At 36.6% G+C, this 19,541-nt stretch overlaps 1 pseudogene across 1 annotated transcript; it reads left to right on the top strand.

Annotated features, from left to right (window-relative positions):
• Positions 1-16,298: 16,298 nt before the first annotated feature.
• LOC114316512 (glyoxylase I 4-like) lies at positions 16,299-18,283 on the top strand (annotated as a pseudogene). The gene is made up of 3 exons (XR_014356142.1): positions 16,299-16,589; positions 16,701-16,805; positions 17,846-18,283. The product of XR_014356142.1 is annotated as a glyoxylase I 4-like (transcript).
• The last annotated feature ends 1,258 nt before the right edge of the window (positions 18,284-19,541 follow it).

Below are 19,541 nucleotides of genomic sequence, written 5' to 3'. Positions count from 1 at the left end.
AATCATAATCATACCATGAAATCCCTTCAAAACAAAGAAATACTAAGGTAAAAGCGTCCCTACCTCAAGCCGTGAGGAAGAAAACCCGAAATACTCAAGGTTGACGAAGCCACGAACTTCTCGGACCAATAGAAAGCCCTTGACAAGATCTTCAAGTTATCTCAAAGGATCAAGGTGAGAAAACACCTCTAAGAGTGTCGATCTAAGGATTGAAGTGGAAAAAGTGAGTTTTGAGAGAAAGAGAGAGAGAGAGGCTCTCGGTTTTGAGAGGAAAAAGAGGAGAAAAATTATGAGAAAGGTGGGGTTTGGGTCTATTTATAGTATGCGATGATAGCACTATGGTCAATGAAACATATAAGTCCAAAAACCCCCAAAAATAGGGCCCATTCGAAGCCCAAAATTCTGAAAAAAAACTCGCAGGGGTCGACCCTTCGGGCAAGGGGTTCGACCCTTTAGGTAGAAAGACAATCTGGCAACAAGCAAGGGGGTTGACCCTTAGACAAGAGGGGTCGACCTTATTTTCCAGCAACTAACATCGAAATTCTGCAACGTAAGAGGGTCGACCCTCCCCAGACTGGTGTTTACCCTATTTTCCAGCAACACCTCCAGAAACTTCACCAACAAGTAAGGGTCAACCCTTAGGAAGGCTGGTGTCTACCTTATTTTCCAGCAACACTTCTTGAAACACTACAACATGAAAGGGTCGACCCTTAGGAAGGCTAGTGTTGACCCCAAGGCAAAATTTCTAACTTTCCAAGGAACTTTTGACGAGAATAAACGCGAATGAACAAACCCAACGAGTTTAAATCAGATTGTACTCCATCAAAACCAATAGACAACAACTCCAAAGACTCCCAAGATAAAAATAAGGATATTAAATACACCCTCCAATATATTAAAACACCCAAGTGTTACATATAAAACCGAGAAATTATATATAATCGAAAAATTAGTCGGGGTGGAGTGCCAAACGCCCACTGGCAAAAACAAAAATCCACTACAAATGCTTAAAACAAATTTCATTCCTAAAGAATGTTAATCCACTATCCCAATTTTATATTAGGTTTTAAAAGGGACATTTAGACTACAATTTTAAATTTTGTAGCTAAAAGAACATCAATTTGTCCAAATGATACATATATGTCTAAATTTTGTTTATTTATTTATTTATACATGTCTTTTTTTTGTCCACATTATTACCATCAGCTGCCACCGCCAATCACCACGAACAATTTTCCAACAATTTTTTTGACACCGATGACTTTTTCTAATGTGTCCTTATCACCAAAATTGTTCTTTAAAAAAGTAAATATTTATTTTCTCCTTAAAAATGTATTTATTAGGAACATTTTAAAAATATTATCATTAAAAGGTCTATTTTTTTACTTTGATCCGCCATTTTATTAACTCATTGTCTGATAATATAAGAATTGATCTACTGAAATTTATTTCTTAGAACTATTATATGTTGTAGTGTAAAGAAGTTAATGCTGGTTAATGTCACTCACATTTAGTAACTATCACATCCAATAATAACATAACAAAATTTTTGACCAAAAATATTAAATGATTTTTGTTTATTCATTAAACTGCCTTTAATCATCAAATCAGGTAAAAGGTTAAATCTAAAATTACAAACCTACGACATTTACACTCACCGCTTTAGAAGTTCGCTCTAATCAACATTTCATGAGGAGTCAACATTGGGTGTTGCTTAGCACCATGGTTTTTGGGTTGTCTCATGCAAAAGATGCTTCTTCGTATAATCCAATTAATCTAAAAAATATTTGGAGATTGGTTCTTACAATAATGAAAAATGATTTGTAGCTCGAAATTAAGAGCTTGAATGGCCCGAATAAAAAGCAAAGGTGTTTTCTCTCTCCTCAGACTCCGAAACCATCTGTTTGTCCTCACTCTCTCCTCAGACTCCAAAATACTCTCTCTATTCACTCCAAAAGCATTCAAGCCCTTAACTTAATTTCTCTTTGAAATCCTCTCATCCGATCCTCTCATCCTTCATCCCTCTGTGAAACATCCGACTCTGTGAATGCATAGAGACAGATCTTGAGCTACGGGTGTCGAATCACAGATGGAAAGTCGTTTACCTAGCAGAACAAAAGGTAAACTCGAAATCGCAAAAAACATAGGGTTTATGTGTTCGCTTCAATTTTCAAACAACTTCATTGCACCAGACTGTTTGTGATATGATTCTACTTGCAATTTGTGCTAGGGTTTTGGTTTTGAGTTGAATTTTTAGAACATGTTTTTCGGCCTTATGAATGAATGATTGTTAAGGTTCATAAAAACCCGGGTTTAGGCATTATGGGTTTTGCCTTAATTTTTTTTTTTGGTTATGTTGATTTTGATTGTAAACCAATATTCTAACTTCTGAATGTGGTTAACTTAATTTTTCTAACTTAATGTTCAAATGTAAATGAACATCTCTGACTCAATTTTTGTAACTTAATTTGCTTCACAAGGTTCAATTAGAAAAAGCATGGACAACACAATGCTTAAAACTGTGCATTTGAAAGTTTATTATCTGTTGATGAAATCTGTTATTTACCCAAAATAAGGATTACTCTTGGATATCTGTCTATGGAATATGGATTACTCTTTGGATATCTGTGTAAGAAGGGTATGAAATCTGTCTATGGAATATGGATTACTTTTGGATATCTGTGTAAGAGGGGTATGAAATCTGTCGATGGAATATGGATTACTCTTGGATATCTGTCTAAGAAGGGTATGAAATCTGTCTATGGAATGTGGATTACTCTTGGATATCTGTCTAAGAAGGGTATGAAATCTGTCTATGGAATACGGATTACTCTTAGGTATCTGTTTTTCCAAAATAAGGATTACTACTTGCACCTATCATATCAGGTCTCCCACATGTGATCACTATGCAATCCTACCATAGCAAGAAAACTACACATGTTCATACCCTTCTTAGCAATTATGCACTGAAAAACATTAATCCTGAACCTGTATGGAATTTTCTCCTTGAAAGGTTTCCAAGTTCCTATGTTAAGCTACTGGCCTTATTAATTTGCCACTGCTTGCCCTATGTATCATGTATGTTTTGTATATTGTATGCAGATTAAAAAATGGCTTGTTCCTCTACTAACAACAGCAACATAAGATTAAAACCAAGAATGTGTTATTGTATTTTGTATTGTTTTCTATTCTATAATGTAAATTTTTCAGTTGTTAGCTTTTTGGAATTTGATGGATGTACTTATGGATTGAATGGACTTGATGGATTGTGGGTATGTGTTGTGATGACTTGAATGTGGGAATGAAAACTGTTCTATTTTCTATTGTTGTTGATTTACATGTTCTTGAACGTGAGCAACAAATTAATAAGGCCAAAATACATGTTCTAAATCTGATCTGCTGTTGATTTACATGTTCTTTTTAATTAATTATTTTTTTTTATTCAAACATGTTCTTGAATGTGAGCAACAAATTAATAAGGCCAAAACACACGTTCTAAAGTTGATCTGCTTGTCGATTTACATGTTCTTATTTATTTATTTATTTATTTTTTGATTCAAACATGTTCTTGAATGTAAGCAACAAATTAATAAGGCCAAAATACATGTTCTAAACCTTATTTGCTTGTGGATTTACATGTTCTTTTTTTTTTTCTTTTTTTTTTTTTGTGAGCAACAAATTAACAAGGCCAAAATACATGTTCTAAACCCGATCTGTTCTGTTTATGAACCAAAACCTAATCTGTTCATGAACAAAAACCTGATATGTCCATGCTTTTACCTGATCTGTCCATGAACCAAAACCAAATCTTTCCATGCTTTTACCCAATCTGTCTATGAACTAAAACCTAATCTGTCCATCAACCAAAACCTGGTCTGTCCATGCTTTTACCTGATCTGTCCATGAACCAAAACTTGATCTGTGCATCAACCAAAACCTGATCTGTCTATGCTTTTACCTAATTTGTCCATGCTTTTACCTGTTTTGTCCATCAACCAAAACCTACTCTATTTGTGTTTAATATGTTGTTACAAAACCTGTTTTGTTTTCACCCACAACAAAAACCTATTCTGTTTTCACCCAAAAATTAATCAAAACTCTGTTTTCAGTAAAAACTGCTGTGTCCATGAAAACCTGCTTTGTCCATGAAAAAACTATTGTATTTGGATTGAACAGAATATAACAAAAAAATGGAATTAAAAGAAAGCGTAATAATTAAAAGAAAAGAGAACAAAATAAAGAAAAATTATAGGTGAAACAAGATAACACACTGATATAGAGCTTAGCATGTAACAAAAGCTCATTCATGATAACACCAATAGAAAAACTCTTATTTCTCAAAATTTTCCATAGAAGACAAACCAACACGACTTCAAAAGTATGTCAAGTGGAGGCTCCCAGTTTCATACAATTTCATACACATCCCACCAATTCAACTTTCAGTCATAATTAACCAAAACTTGCTTCATTTACAAATGAAGCAAAACAGAATCTACAAATTGTAGCCAACATAAATGAAACCAAACTATCCAAATTGTCATTTGGTTACAAATAATTGTCATCAAATCACTGATTCGACACTAAAAATGAAATGGGGCATTTGGATCCACATCTATATTGAAGTCAATAAATTTTGAAGCTAGTGTCGAACTTTGACTGCTTATATTCATTCCTGCTTGACTATGAGATGTGCTTCAAATATTGTCCACCATTTGCATTGGGGTAACCCATACCTATAAAAACAAAGTACGTGTTACAAATATTGTCCAGAAACATATTGACTAAAATGAAATTTAATGGATATAAAAAAGATTTGTACTCATATCTTCAACACATACTGGTACATACATACTCTCTTGCGTGCCATCCAGGCAAGGATAGTTGTAAGATTGAGATTGTAGCACCTTATGATGAAATAGTACCAACATGTGATTAATAATTTGACAGATTAAAATAAAAACAATCAAAATCAATATAATTATGAGAATACATACTGGATGGTACATAGTGTGTTGCATGCCTTCTGTAGAATCAAGGTTTAAGTTACGAGGTTCACCTTTGCGCACCTTATGGCCCTATAGTAACAGACATTGGTTAATAATTTAGGTTAAAAAAATTAGAAATTCACATATCAAACGAAATTTACATATCAAACTTTACGTGTGCATTCGTAGCCTTCTTATCCTTTCCCTTCAACTGATTCACGATTTCATCGACTTTGCTAACCTTCCCTTCTCAAGGCATTGTCATTGTAATAACCCGAAAATTTAAGTTATTCCTTGAATTTTATATTTGTATTATTTAATTATAAATGATTTCAAAAAAATAATTTTAACTTTATATTGTTATTCGATAGTATTTTCTAAGTATTATGGTATTTTTATTATATTTTTCCTAGATTATAATATATTGAAATATAACATTTTCTGTACAACAAACTTACGTGCCTCCTAAGTCTCTTGTTGCTCAAGACTCTTGTCGTCCATTCCACGATTCACTATATATATATATATATATGTCAATCACCTATGCATCTCCCAAGCTCTCTAATCCTCTCTCTGGTTTCTAGTTTTTTATATATAAAAAACTATAAGTTTAGTTTGGAGTGTTTAGTGGGTGGCAATGAACGAAAGGTAAAAATTGGAATTAACATTTAGGTGAGTTATATTATACCTTGAGTCACCATCATATATTTTACGTATGTTTTGAGTTACCATAATTTATTTTACGCAATTTGTGTTTTATAAATTATATTAGCATTTTTAATTTATAAACCTTATTTTATATAATAAGGAAAACCCGTTGATATAATTGTTTATTAAAATGTGTTTTGAGTAATTATTTTATAAGTACCACCATGGAGGTTCGATGCCTTGGGAGACTTAAATAACCATTGGCCCTCTGATTAGTCACTTTGTGACCCTCTTTCTGTCATGGGTCCACCGACACTTTGATTTTTGGTGTGGAGCAAAGTGCTGTACGGAGCTAAGTGCTACATTACCGTGAAAACCACCTCTAGAGTTCGTATGAGCCACCTCTTGAGTCCATACATCTGTTTCGTTTTGTACCGTGGTTATGATTTCCGGTGTGGAGCAAAGTGTTGTACGGAGCTAAGTGCTACACTATGGTGGGAGCCACCTCTTGAGTCCATACATCTATTCTGTTCTGTTATGTACCATGGTTATGATTATTTTGTTTATATGATTTATGTATTATATGTCAAATGATCTCTATATTATATACTCTGTATTTTAATATCAAGCTTTGTTTAGCCAATAATTATCCATGTGAATTTTATGCCCTTATGCTCTTAGTATAATATTTCTTACTTTGCCATGTGCTTATAGTTGTTTACCAATTTTCAGGAAACGATGCAATTCAGAACTAGCTTTTGGAAAGTCCTAGGAGCAGTGATGTGAAATAGACACACAGAGTACTTTTATAGTGTTTATAATTCTATTCTTTATATGTAAATATCGGCCTTTTGGTCAATAAGTTTTTGTTATAAAAGTAAAAGCTCCAATGATTATTTTAGTACCCCCACTTAAATATTTTTCCGCTCGCGTTTAGTAATAGTTTAAGAATTGGCCAGTGGTAACTTCAGTTACTGACCATCACGATGCTTAACCTTTAGATACAGGAAGCGGGTCGTGACAGTCATACTGCTCAATAAATTTCTTTAAAGTAGTCTTCAAGTTCACATATCCATCAAAAAAATGCATTCATGCTTTCACTTCGCTGTGTAGTTGACATGCTAGCCCAAAAAATGTCTTTCATATAGGCAGGAATCCACCTATGTCGCTGATCATATAATACCCCTAACCATTCATTATCATAAAGACTGAACTCTGCAAGCATTGCTTGCCGTTCTTCATCAAATTTAGTTCTTGTGAAACTATCATAAATTGCATTTTGCAAAGCGAACTTGATAGATTCATATTGGGAATATCTTCTAAATTTCTTCGGAATTTTCTTCACTATATGCCATAAACACCATCGATGTCGAGACTGTGGGAATATAATTAATATGGCATTTTGCATTGCTTTGCACTGGCCAGTTATTATGGCTTTTGGGTGAGCATCTGACATGCAACCTAACCATTATCTAAATAACCAAACAAATGTCTCCGTGTTTTCATTACATAACATCCCACAACCAAATAAAATTGATTGTCCATGGTGATTAACTCCTACAAACGGAGCAAACAACATATCATATTTGTTTATCAGATAGGTGTAGACACCCCATTTTGGACCGCCCTTAAGACTAAGAAGTCATCGTCTATGCACTCGATGATTGCGCATGTTTGTGCTAGTTTTGAGTGGCCGAAGGTCTTGGCCAAGTGCCTTGTCTTTGAGCCTTTAAACCCTCTGTGTTTTGGCCTTGTTGTTAGACCAAACCTTGGTGCCTCTTAGCTAAAGGAGAGTGGGGCCCTGCCGGCTAGTTTTGGTGTTTGCCAGCCACTTTTTATCCTTGCCAGCCAGTTGGGGTGGTAGGTCAGCTAGTTTAAGTGGTCGGTCGGCCACTTAACTGGCTGGCAGCCTTTTTTTCTCATTTTTCTATTTTTTTCAGATATTTTGAGCCAGCTGTTGGGCATTGAAGCCATCCTCCATACACGTGTATGAAGGGATTGAAACAAGCTTTAAGCTTGTCAAGCAAGCTTTTGCTTGCATTGCCTATATAAGGGGAGGTCCCTCCCCCTTGTTAGAGGTTCTGAAATTTTAGCGTTGAAAATTCCTTCTCTCTCTAGAATTCCCTCTCTCTCTCTCTCTCTCTCTCTCTCTCTTTCTCTCTCTCTCTCTCTCTATATATATATTGTGCTTGACGTTGATTTTTCTTCACATTTTTGCACACAACCCTTAGCTAAAAACCTTAACCTTAGGCTTGAGGTTCTTGGAGACCTTGTTTGGAGCTCCTTGGAGTGATTTTGGCTCAGAAGTTGGCTGTTTGCTTGCTATTTTAGAGTTGTGCTTCAAATGTGAGAATCTACCTCTTTAAGCTTTGTTTTTGTACATTAGTTTAACCACCTTTGCATGCCATTTTAGGCTTGGTTGTTAACTACAAAAAGCTCTATTTTTAAGTGTTAAAAATGGTGGTTTGAGGTCTCCTTAGAGTTGGGGGTGATCCACTCTTGTTTGTTGCTTATTTGCTAAGCTTCTTGCCATCTTTTAAAGCCTTTAAAGAAATATTTTCTTGGCCTTTAAACCACTGAATTCCAGAGGAATTTTAGTGGTGGAAAGGTGGTTTTGAGGTCCCAAATAGGAGGGGGTGGTCCCCTCTCCTCTTGTCTTGTTTGCATGTGTTGATGGCCCACCAAATGAGCATGTGTTTCTACTTCTTTGTGGCTTTGTTCAAGCATGTTTTTGTGACTTTTTAGACCTGCCATAACTCTATTTTTGGCTTGTTTGATCATTGGTTGCTTGCTCTTTGCACTTGTAGTGTAATCTTGCTCACTAGCCTTGCATGCCTAATGAGTTAGTTTGTTATTCTAGCATGTGTTGGCTTAATCTCAGTCCATTTTTGGTCTTATTTCAGCATGTTGTAACTCTGTTTTGGCTTGGTTGAGTCACCTGTTGCATGCTTCTGACACTTGTAGTGTAACCTTGCTCACTAGCTTTGCATGCTTGCCACTTTAGCCCATCATTCTAGCTTATTTTGGCTATACTCCAGCATGTTTTTAATCATGTTTTAGCATGCTTGAACTCTATTTTGAGTGGTTTTGGCTCTATGAGGCTTGTTTTGTATGGCTATAGCATGATAGGCTTTAATAGCTTTGTGTTTTGAGTTCTCTAGCATGCTTTGTTTGGGCTGTTTGCATGATTTAGCATCATTTAATATGTGATTTCAGAGCATGTACCGCTGTCACACTTCCACATGTATCACTCTTTCAATGCTTTTGAGAAGTTGAGCCTCATGCCTTATTTGTGAGCCAATACATGAGCTTATCTTTCTTGCCATCTATGCTGCAAGTCTAGCATGTTTTTGCTACTGTTTCAACCTACCTTAGGTCTATTTTGAATGGTCAAGGTCATTTGAGCATTGCTTAGTATGGTTGTAGTGTAACGGGCCTTGATTAGCTTTGAGTTTTGAGGCCTTTAACATGTTGTGCATGTGATGTTTGCATGGTATGGCACCATTTAGCATGTAATTTCAGTGAATATAATGTAGTCACACTTTCATATGCATCACTTCTTCATAGCTTTTGAGGGTGGTGTATTATGTCTTGCTTATATGCCAACATGTGTGCATGTTCTTCTAGCATTTTGAGCTCTCATTTCAACATGTTTAGACCATTATTTTGGCATGTTTGAGGTCTGTCTAGGGCTGGTTTGGTCTTTTGTGATTGATTTTTCATAGTCCTAGTGTAAAGCTCTTCACTAGTTTTAATGCTTAAGCCTTCTAACATGTCGTACATGAAGTGCTTGCATGTTAGAGTCTTGTTTTTCATGCCACTTTAGCACTGAAAAATCTGCCATCTCCCTCATTTCTTCACTTTTGATTTGTTTTGGGGATTGGTTAATCTTGAGTTTGAGTTTAATGCATGGGATTGAGGCTAGTGCTTAAATGGCTTTAACCCTCTTTTGAGAGTTCCTCCTAGTCAAAGGCATGGTTTCTCCTATGCCTTAGAACCATTCTCTTGGTTGACCTCCTCCGCTTAGAGGACTTGCACATTGGACTTAACCAATTAAAGAATGGATTGGTAATGTAAAATGTGTAAACAAGAATTGAGTCAACTAAAACATGCCAAGATAACATATATGTGTTGCATTGCATGTGTTTGGATCAGACGTTAATCCAAACACAAGAAATATGGGACGTTTCATACTTGAAGTGATGAAACGTGTCATGTTTCTTGGTCGCTAACACCCTTGATCAAGCATGATAGGGTGGAAGCTCTTTGTGTGTTGTTTGTGTATTCATAAACATGGTATAAACTTGGTTCTCAGCCACCATGCATCAAGGTGCTTGGTTGGTGGCTTGAGGGTCGAGTGCCACACTCCTTTGAGCTTGAGACATGATTGGGAGAGTGGCAGTGCCTACATTGTCTTGCAAATACATTGTTGTGCTTCTATTGTTCTCTGTTGCAGCAAAACTAGAAGCTTGGAGGAGCAACTAGCCGACCGGCCAGTAGCACTAGCCGACTGGCTAGTTTTAGTGGCTGGCAGCCACTTTTTCTCGCTGGCAGCCCACCAGCAGATCCCTGTGTTAAAGTAAAGGCATTCTGGAGGTTGACACAATTTTCAGAGATCAAGGCAAGTGCAAACAGAGACAATTGACAGCACGATAATGGATTTCCGAGCGAACGCCAACCGAGCATACATCTTCAACCTCTTAGAATAGAGCTGAGGTAGTGTACTTTGTAATTAGCTTTACTTGTTAGTTAGCTTAATTTGTAGTTTAATTAATTAGTTTGTTAATTAATTAAGTGTTGTAATAATTAGTAAGTAGTTTACTAGTTATTCGTTTTGTTGTGTAATAATTAGTCTAAATAGCTTAATTAGATTAGTTAGTTAGATTAGCTTAGTTAATTCATTCGGACCCTCCGTCGAGAGGGAAAATGTTGTAATAAGTGTGCGTGTGTGTGTGAATGTCTTCCAACCTCATGTCTTTCTCTTTTTTACTTAACCGCTTTCGATGGTTAGTTTAGGGTCATTTTCAATTAGCATACCTTATGCCTAGCATGTTTGCATTCATTCATCTGTATTGCATGCACCTAGCTCGGCGCATCATTCAAACTGCATTGTATTTCAATACACTTATTTGAATACGTGTTTCAAAGCATGTTATCAAATTGTTGCATTTCATATACCATCTTAGATAGCCGAGCCTATTTAGTTGCATTTTTTCATGTGTTGCATTAGTCATCTTGAGCATAGTTAGGATCATGCATTGATTTCTAACTAGTTCTCTATTTTGGCTTGGAGTACACTGTGAGTATTTATGCTTTAGCATACTTGTATGAGTGTGAGTGTTGCCATGTTTCGCATGCTTGCCATGAGGCTATTTGCTTAAGTGATTTAACTGCATGAATGCCTGTGGATGAAGGCTTCATTATTTGAATTGGAACAATTCATCAAAATGTGAGTTTTAAGCCCACTTAGAGTGGCAAATCATCATATTTTAAGCCCACCTTGTTTGGTGGCAAATCCGCATTTCTAAGTCCACTTGAGAGTGGCAAATTCAAACCATTTTTGAAAATAAACATGAGATGTTTTGTTCCAAATTGAGTGATTCAGTCTATACTTGTATGCTGTGCGCATCATGTAGTAAGTTAGATAATAACCGGAATAAGAACACATGTGTTTATAAAACAACATATCATGCTTAGTAGAGGCCGATCCTTTGATCGGTCGAGCGGAGGTGCTCATTTCATGACCTTCCCCTCTCATACCCGAGTTCCCGAGCCGAGGCAACTTTGGTGATGACAGACACGTGGCCTTTGGCACGAGTCAGGGCTTCCTAAATTTTCCCAAAATAAAATATTTAGGTGGTGACTCTATAATCTGGCAAAGCAGTTCATGTTTGGCGCTTTTTGATTAAAATCAGTTTTCCAAAACGATTTGCCGAATTTGAACTCTTTGGTGATTTATCAGTCGTACATTGCACTTTGTGAGATTAGATTCAGAACCGTGATAAGAGTCTGAACTGTAGTAGCTAAGAACCCAAGTGATTCGCGCCCTCCCCGAAAGGGGGGCGTGCGGAGGAAGTTCGGGCGATCTACAATAGGTTGTGTCAAATGAGACAACATCTCCAAATGCTTTCCAAGCCGCCCTACTCCTTGCATCCATCCAAAACAAGTTTCGCATGCAACCATCATCATCTAAGTCAATTGTAGAATAGAAGTTCGAATTTTGTTGTTGCATGTTATGAAAATAAAGTGTAAGAGAATCAGTATCTTCTACCCCAAGTCTCAATTTCTTATCATTCTGAATGTGATTCCTTGCATCTTGTTCGTCAAATATTAATGCCTCATATCCCCGAGCTTCAACAACTATAGAATGGAAATTCCTAGCCACCCATATCTCTGCTGCATCATTTATTTCTAGCCTCCTTTTCACAGGAGTTATTCATTGCAAAATGCCATGAGTCACTAGTAGGAATGGCAACGGGGCGGGGCGGGGCGGGGCCGGGGATCACTCCCCGTCCCTGATCCCCGATGGGGAAGCTATCACCGCCCCCGCCCTCTAACGGGGATCGGGTTTCGCCGGTCCCGAACATTCCCCGGCCAAAAAAAAAAAACCTTTAGAAAATACAACAATTCATCATCAAGAACAACAACATCATCATCATCATCAAGAATAACAAATGTGTAAATCATATATGAAATTTGTATATAATGAGACAAATCTAAAACAAATCTGAAATTTGTGAAACAAATCTGAACCAGATCTGAAAAAAAAAAAAAATCTGTTTCAGGTGGACGGCGGTGGTGGTCGATGACGTCAAGAAGAGAGGGAGTGGATGAGAGACGCGGTGGTGGTAGTGGTGGTGGTGCGAGGTGGACGGCGGTGGTGGTCGGTGACGTCGAGAAGAGAGAGAGTAGATGAGAGACGCGGTGGTGGTAGTGCTGGTGCGAGCTGGACGGCGGTGGTGGTCAACGACGTCGAGAAGAGAGGGAGTGGATGAGAGACGCAGCGGTGGTGGTGGTGGTGGTGGTGGTGGTGGCGGGAGCTGGACGGCGGCGGTGGATCTGAGAGAGAGAGATAAGGTAGTGAGTGAGGTAGAGAGACATGGTTGTGAGAGAGAGAAGTGAGTGAGACCTGCTTAGTTTGGAAATGGTTTTTATGCTTTGATTATATATATATAGGGATAAAATAGTAATTTCACATCGGGGATAAACTGGGCCGAGGAACAGGGACGGGGACGGGCCGGGTACGGGACTGGGACACTTATCCCCGTCCCCGACCCGAATATGTTTGGGGATTGATTTTTGAATACCATTCCCGTCCCGTCGGGTGTATTTTTCAGGGAAATCCCGCTCAATTCGGGGTCGAGGGGTCGGGTCCCCTTCAAGCCGGGTTCAAATTGCCATCCCTAGTCACTAGGAATCAAGTCATGAGTATGCTCAAGCATAACTGTGGTTAACTTATATATTCCATCCTTTTATAGACTAGCTCTTACCCTTGCTTTACATTCAATCTTTGATGACAAAGATGGTTCCAAAGGATTTACTTCTTGTCTTTTTGTTCTCGTCCGCCCCCGAGCATATTCAATTTCAAAGTATTTTACCTCCCCATCATCTCCAATATTCGGTGTTCTATAAGCTATAGCAAATTCTAGGTGTTTTGCATATTTCGCATAAAACGTGTACACTTCTTGCTTTGAGCTAAAATGCATACCCTTCTTTGGTTTTTCAACTTCACCACTCTCATTTAATGAAAGATTGTTGTCCGGTTCTTCAACTTCCTCAATCCCATTGAATGAAGTATTATTTGAATCTATGTCCATTGTAGCTTAAAACTGAAATATAGATTCACAATGAGAAAGAGTATACAATCCTAAATAATTCCAAAGCTTTACATACTCAAGTAGTAGCTTAAAACTTAAAATAACATTCCTTGTCCAAAAGCCCAATAAAGAACAAAATTTTCTTGTCTACACATAATGATTTAAAAATTTAAAAAGCAAAAAGAAAAACTCTCTTTTTCCAAAAACTTGTAATAGTATCCAAAAACTTGTAATAGTAAAGGCTATGAATAGCCCCAAATTTAATTATCAAAATAAAAGAAAACACGTATTATTTAACCCCAAAATTATCAGAATAAAACATTGCTATTAATAGCCCCAAAATAATCAGAATAAAACATGTAGTATTTAATTAGAATAAAATATTGCTATAAAACATGTGTTATTAAATTATCAAAATAAATGGTCAAGAAGGCCTCTTATTAAGATTTTTCCTTAAGCCCCATTGAGGGTTGGGCCATCCTTACATGCATTTTACTTGTATATGCAACCTTACATGCATTCTACTTATATCTACTGAATAGTTTTTCACAACTATTATTAGGAAAATTTTCTAAAAACAAACTATCTTATAGGAAAACACAAACAAACAAAGCAAAATATGTTCAAGAAGGCCTCAAATATTTTCCAACATTTAATATGAGGTTCTGATATTAAACTCCACATGATTTGTTTCAAACACTAAATTTGTTTCAAGATTTCTGCCACAAATTTCAGATCATTAATCAATATGTTTGTAAACCTTAACTATCCCAGATCATTACTCCACCATTTCAACACAAGCAAATCATCGAACACCTTGACAGCAGAAAATCCAGGTACCCGTGAGTTGCAGATTACACAAGCAAATTATTCCAACATTTCATAGGCATATATATATATATATATATATATACAGATTACACAAGAGGGAGTGAAGGAGTTGAAGTTGAAGACACAAATACCCGTGAGTTGCCTTTACTAACAGTCGAAATGCGATTCACGAACAGGTCGATGGTGTTGGCGGCAAAAGGATAATTTTGGTGGTTGTCGATGGTCACCCAGGTTGATCATGAGCAGCACCAACTAGGCCGGTGATCAGTAGTGGCACACAACTCGGTCAGTAGGTCACGAGCTACGTTTTCGTCCTCCTCTCTCTCTACTCCCGCTTCGTCTTTGTTTTCCTCTCTATTCTCACTTTATCTCTGTTTTTGGAAATCAAACACGTGCTTGCATGAAGGTGTACGATTGGGCGAAGGAGAAGACAACCCCTTGCCAACTCATTCGGACCATTCAAGCCGAGTGAAATTCGGGCTACGTAGCTGCACTGTACAATAATTATCATGTAGTTTATTAATAACGAAAATGACTGGTAGCTCGAAATTTGTGGCTCGACAGCCCAAAACGACACTTTTTTTTTCCGTCATGCTGGTCTGAAACAGAGGAAGAGGAGAGGGAGAGAGAGAAAGAGAGAGAAGGCAGGTCATCCGTCGCAACCCTCCGCCCGCCGTCGCAGCCCTCCGCCGTCACCTCTGCCCGATCGTCGCAGCCCCGCATCCGCCGATCGTCGTCGCAGCCTCTGCCTCGCAGCCCCCACCCCTCACCCCCGCCCCTCCTCCCCCTTCGCCCCCCGCCTCCGCCTCCACCCCAATATGTTGGCCCCCTCTAGTCCCTCCTCCGCCTCTTCCTCCTCCGCCCCTCCTCCAACCTCTCCCTCCTCCTCCTCCTCCTCCTTCTCTCTCACTTTTTCGAGCCAATTTCGAGCCAAAAATCTCGAGCTACCAATCGCGATCGTATTAATAAAGCAAATTTAACTTACATTTGAATTTATAAAGAAACACCATTGACACCTCATAATAGATTATAATATATATATCAATTTTTTTTTGTTTGTTTTGAATATAATATTATTTATTTTTATTAATTCTATATTAATTATTTTTAAAATTCTTAATGATAAAAAACTGAGGACGTGTAATAATTTTTATTAAAAAAAATTATATGTACAAAATTCAATCTTAAAATTGGACATAACCGCCTCAAATGAAATGGTTCCTACCAAATGTGTAAACCCAACCTCATAAGAGAAAGTTGTGATTGAATTTTGTGAACGGAGAAGAAGAACAGCTTACGTGTCAAGCATGGAAGTGGTAAATAAGCACACACAAAAAAAATGTTTTTACCTCAATTTTGACTACTAATCCAAGTGATATGCCATAAGATCTTATCATGTTATTAGAGGTTGGTTTTAGAATTTTAAATTAGTGAGATATAATATTACTATAAGCAAAAATTATTATACAAATCAAGAAGATCACGTAATTATATTTGTTTATATAACAATATCATTTTATTTTATTTTATTTTATTTTATCATTTTTTAGTTTGTAGATGATATAATTCTTTGGATTCTTTAGAGCCACGGCACGTTAAGACTAGTCAAGTCACACATAAATTAATACAAGCCCCTCATCATAAAAAAAGAAAAACAATTATTATTAATGACTGCCCAAACTAACATGAAAGAGTTATTTTAAGAATTTCAAATAATTTATCAAATTTTTACTAAATTATATGAATATAAGACCCACACATATAAATTTATATAAGTCACGTGCCCATCTAAAAGGTTTGTTAAATTATTCAAGATCATAATATTTTCCAATATGAAATTCGCACCCATGACAATTACTCAGTCGGGGGTAAGTCTCATGATCTGAGTCAGCAACATGTCAAATGTCTGACACGTGTACATGAAAGCATGCATACGTGGTGGACACGAAGGCCTTTCACGTCGTCTATAAACCAGGCTCTTCCCTTTCAATTTCATAGAATTCTGTGGCTATCTTAGCAACTTTTCTCAGTCTCTCTGTTCTCTCTGTGTTTTTTAGTCTCTGCTTCTCTCTTCTTCTCTGTTCCGGCAATCTTTATTTTCTGAATTTTGAACTTTCTTGAGAGAATCTTGAATTTTGAACTTTCTTGAGAAAATGAAGGAAAATCTGGAAAACCCTTTGCGGCTCACCTCTCTGAATCACGTCTCATTTGTTTGTAGATCACTCGATAAATCCATCGATTTCTACACGAATGTTCTTGGGTTCGTCCCAGTGAGAAGACCCAACTCGTTTAATTTTGATGGAGCTTGGTAAGAAAACACCCACTTAGAATAATGGCGTTCCTACTTTCTTTTTAATTTTCTCGGGAAAATATTTTTGTTGCTGATTTGATTGATTTGGGTTTCTGGGTTTTAATGTAGGTTGTTCAGTTATAAAATGGATTACATCTTTTGCAATTAGAAGACCCAGAACATATGACGAAGAAAAGCAAAATCAATCCCAAGGACAATCATATTTCATTCCAGGTACTTTCAAGTTTCAATCTGATCAATTGTAATATGTTTTTATTATTTTCATTATGTTTATATGTAATTTGTCACTTTCTTGAACTAACTTGGGATGATGACAATAATCAGTATCTGAATAGTTACAGAAGGAACCCAACATGAAGACAAGGATGATTCTCTCCAACTTTTTTTGGCTCTATTAGTTTGCATGCCAAAAACACAGAAAAAAATTTGATTTCCAATTTTGTTTTGGTTTTTGTTTTTGTTTTTTTATTTTTATTTTTAAATTTAACTTGTGAATCAACATAACAAGACGTGTACATTATGCTGTTCTGATAGGTTTAAAAATAATCATTTTGTTTGACTTTGTGATTAAAGTAGATGTTTAAATTTTTTATTTTTCATATTAGTTTGGTATTTTTTTAATATTTTAATTAATTTTTTTACTTTCAAGATTCAATAGGTACCCAAAAAATAACCTATTTAATGATTTTTTTACTTTCTGGTTTATTTTCGGAGTTTTAAATTTTTTTTAATTAAAACAGGTTGAAATAAGAATTTGATTAAAAATTTGGAAAACAAAAAATTTATAAGCAGTTTTTAAAAACTAAATCAAACAGAATGAATGGAATTTTGATGCATGACAATTTCCTATTTTGATTTGAGAATTACAACTTGTACAGAATTTGAAGGAGTATAGGCTGTCCATGGGTTGACATCTGGGTATGAAAAATGGTTGAGACATCTAATTTATTACCCATAAAATCTATCCTATTATTAGGTCGAACAATGCCACATCGTTATTTAGAGATGATAAATTAGAGGAGGTAGAATTGTTGATCTTGGTATACCGAATGGTGTTACATCCTTCTAATTTTGTATCCTTAAATTCCATGTTTGTGGTGCAATTGGGGATGATGAATTAGGGGATGGAGTATTTCTCTTTGATTAGTTATGTTGTATACAGTATATGAGATTAAGCAACTTAGTGATCAGAATGTGGAACTGGCTGTCAGATTAGTTAAACGATACGCGGTTTGTTTTCTGTGTCATTGCAGTGTGAGATCATGGTAATGGTGGAGAAGAAGCTGAAGGAAATGGGAATCGAATGCATGAGGCAGATGGTGGAGGAAGGTGGGATTCACATCGATCAACTGTTCTTCCATGACCCGGATGGCTTCATAATCGAGATATGCAACTACGATAACATCCCCATTGTCCCACTATCTGGAGAAGTGGTTCGATCATGTTCCCAGGTGAATCTGAAGAAGAAAATGCAGCAACAAATACAAGTAGTCCAACCATAGGAGAGCTATAGCTAGCATGCCTCAGCTCTCTCCTTTTGTTTTTCTTGTTTAATTCTTTTATTAATTTGGGGTTTATGTATTAAGAACTTGGTGATCTCATGATTACATTCCATCAACAAAATGATAATGGTCATTTATGCCCATCTTGGAATCTTATTATGAGCTTGTATGCAAATTGTGATTCTCTCCTCCATGGCTTTAACTGGGGTTTGGTTGTAAATATTTTGGAGTGCTTGGCCATGTTATAGCCTGAACTTTTTACTCTTTTGGTTTGGCAATTATTTCAAAAGTGGGGCGTAAGGCTACACTTGAATATGATAAGAGTAATTTTTTGGATATTTTGGTGGGTGTTTATGTTATAGGATAAAAATACAGAAGTGACTTTCTGCTTACATTGTGATTAGAAGTGAAAAATCTAAAATCTCAGAGATATTAATTTATAATTATGTATCAATTTTAAGCAACAAATAACAATCTCAATCAAACAATTAAGACAAATCAACGTAACGATTTTAACGTGGAAAAATTACAATTAGAGCATCTCCAATTGTGATAAAAAAATTACGGACAAAAATCACAAAACAATCCACTAAGAAGACATAAAGGAATTACACAAATGTACTCAATTACCTAGCGAATCCACTCCCAAATCGAACCGACCCGTATGTATCTATTCCAGCTTCGTCTTTACCTTGGAATTGTCTTGCCCAAAGTTGAATCCACAACGTTGATGTCAAATGCACAACGATGAGCCACTCCGGAATCCACCAAAGCTTCACGCCCGAATTCCCCAGAATCCACCAAAGAACAACTCTCTCTCTTGTATTGAATGAAACAAACAATCCTTTGATGTATACTTCTCAAACCATGAGTTAAACTCAAACAAATATAAAAAAAACTAACAAAAAAGCTCCAGAAGAAAACCGTAATATCCAAGAAGAAGATCTGGAAGCCGTACCTTAAAACCTAACTGAACTGCACCTTTTATAGCAAACAGATCTGCGATCTCCACTCGAGCACAGGAATTGCAGCTCGAGTGGACTGACTAAAACGCATGGACTAAACAGGGTCTACGCTCCAGTGCAAGAATGGCCGCTTGAGCGGAAAAAAACAACTCCCAGTACTTTTGCAGGCGAGTGAAACTTCTAAAAGGTCGCGATCTCCACTCGAGCGCAGGAATGGCAGCTCGTACGGAAAAACAACTTCGACTGCAATTTTGCTTTTCCCCGACATAGTCAGTGAAGTGGCAAACATGAAAGAATTAACTCTTGAAACATCTCTGCAAGGCACAATTCGAGTTGGATTCGCATCAAAAAACTCATAGCCTCACTGTTGAACAAAATTACAACTGAAAGGAGTTTTGTCAAACGGGATTGCTAATAACAAAAACCTAACAAGAAGGATTGTATTGAATGACTATGATAAAAGTAATTTTCTAGATATTTTT

The sequence above is a fragment of the Camellia sinensis genome, chromosome 15 (genome assembly GCF_055761805.1).
Source record: "Camellia sinensis isolate YWXY chromosome 15, ASM5576180v1, whole genome shotgun sequence".
Taxonomy (NCBI): Eukaryota; Viridiplantae; Streptophyta; class Magnoliopsida; order Ericales; family Theaceae; genus Camellia; species Camellia sinensis.
Note: the sequence above shows the minus strand (reverse complement) of the source record. Positions and strands in the feature narration are given on the sequence as shown.